This window comes from Saccostrea cucullata, unplaced genomic scaffold (assembly GCF_032062105.1).
Source record: "Saccostrea cucullata isolate Sc308-1 unplaced genomic scaffold, CSIRO_AGI_Scuc_v1 ctg5625, whole genome shotgun sequence".
Taxonomy (NCBI): Eukaryota; Metazoa; Mollusca; class Bivalvia; order Ostreida; family Ostreidae; genus Saccostrea; species Saccostrea cuccullata.
Window position 1 is genome coordinate 6,467 of NW_026929582.1, and position 2,401 is coordinate 8,867.

A 2,401-nucleotide genomic window follows, 5' to 3' on the forward strand; every position below is an offset into this window, starting at 1 on the left:
GTTTACACCAAACTTTATGTTTTTAGGAAGGGAGACAACCCAACCTATAGATTTGATACTAGGTACATACAACCTGAACAACTCTGAGACAGAAATTCCTAAATACTTACAAGATTTGAGGTCTAATATTACAGAATGTCATCAAATTGCAAAAGAAAATATTTGTAAAGCCCAAAATAGACAAAAGCGATACTTTGATACCAATTTATACCAAAGTACATACAATGTAGGAGATGTTGTACTGAAAATTGATTCAGCTACAAAACTGGGTCAGAGTTCAAAATTAAAGTCTCCATGGAAGGGTCCATATATCATAACTGAGGTCAAATCTCCTGTTTTATTTAAGATCATTGATAAGAAAAACAGAGAATCTGTAATACACCATGACCGCATTAAGCTCTGTAGATATCTAGATCATCCCTGCCGGGTGAAAAGATTCAGGAATAAATTTTTCAATCAAAGTGATGGGTCTTTAAAGCAGACTAATTGTCCTTCCTCAGCTACAACATATGAATCTGATGATGTGATATCAGATTTTTCAAACCTTTTTGCTAGGGATGATGCGTCGGATGTTCTGATGCATCTTCAAAACCCCAGTACTGCTTCAAGTTCTCTTTCTATAGAAAAAGAACAGGTTAAAAGAGGTCAGAGGACAAGACAAAGACCCCATTACCTATCTGATTATGTACAAGATTTAATTAGCAGAAGTACATGTGAATTAATAACTAACATGTTTTATCAACTGTTTAATGTTTTATATGTAAATAAAAACAAAACGAAGAAACAAATAATTAAAAGATAAATTAACAATTTTTTAAAGTGTATATTTATTTCATTTTACTGGTTTATGTCTGTATGATAATATATCAAAACCTACAAGGGTCAGGAAAATTAAAATTTTCATAAATTTATATATTAAGAGTAACTTGGATTAAATGTAAATTACAATTGTTTTAGAAATGTCAGACTTAGGAGATCGTTTTGTACATGACTATGAAGAAGAACCTCTACTAAACCATGTGCAAGGTTCCACTTTAGGAAAAGGGAAAAAGTGCCCTGTTTGTAACTCGAAGTTTAAACATGTCAGACGACATGTTATTCAAGAACATATTCCTTGGTTTCTTTATCCAAAGGCATCATGTTGGACATGTGAATCAGGTTTTGGCCAGGAAAGGTTTTTGAGGCTACATATAGAAAAAGAACATTTTGATGATCCCACATACTGTAGATATGATATTAACATTCATGGTCAAATTTGGGTTGAAAAAATATCTACTTTGATCAACAGATTCAATAAAGTAAATGTGATATCGTTTATAAATTCAAACGAAAAATTTTCTGCACGTTTAGGAACAATTGGTAAGAAGATGACCTAGTACAAATAAAATATTACTTAGATACAACCCATCAACATTAGTCATTACCAAAGTCTCCTTATCCTGCTCAAAACTTTACAAGTTTGTTACCCTGGAAAATACTCAGTATTCTGTTGGATATAAGCAGTCCTCCAGCTGAGGTTCTACAAAATTGTGAACTTACAAAAAAGAAAGACATACTCATAATAGGATCCTCAATTATTCATTGGGCACATCAAAGATCTATTGACATCCACTCTACTGACTTAAGTTTACAAAATTGCAACATTAAGTGGCACGGAAAAAGAGGCGTGAAATGGTCTTCACTTACAGAAACTCTTCACTCTGCTACAAAAGATATAATCCCAGGCATTATTATAATTCATTTAGGATCTAATGACATCTCTTTTTCAAGTCCTCTTCCTCTCATAACCAAAATGAAAAATGACATTTCTTTATATATGGAGAATTTTCCAGATACAATTTTTATGTATTCTGAACTGTTGTCAAGAAGAGTCTGGGGAAAAATTGAAGTCTGGGAGGGAGAAAACAAGAAAACGATAATCAATAAAGAATTAGGATCATTCATGGAAAGAAGGGGAGGGAAAGTGATATTTCATCATAAAATTCATTGGAAAAACAGAACACTTTTTAGAAGAGATGGGGTACATTTAACCGAAATTGGAAATGACATTTTATTATCAGACTTCAAAGATGCTTTAAAAATGTTATATTGATTTTAAATTATTTTTAAAATTGTATATATTTGTACAGTATACTGCTTTTATATTTAAAGGGCATTAAGTCGGATGTTCTGATTTGTGCCATATTGGGCCTATTAAAACGGGGAAGAATGTAGTAATAAAGGTTTATAAAATAGTTCGGGTTCGGGATTCAAATATTTGATACGTCACAATCAGCTGATTTACTACCATATTAAGGCAACTGTGATTATACCCTGGATTGACACAGACGTCTGACGACACTGTCCCGTCCGGAGTCCACAGCTCAGGTGGGTTGTAACCTATTGTTACCCCTCACCATTT

The 2,401-nt window shown here is 32.8% G+C and overlaps 1 pseudogene; it reads left to right on the forward strand.

Moving 5' to 3' along the window:
- Positions 1-959: 959 nt before the first annotated feature.
- On the forward strand, positions 960-2,092 carry LOC134281273 (uncharacterized; annotated as a pseudogene).
- The last annotated feature ends 309 nt before the right edge of the window (positions 2,093-2,401 follow it).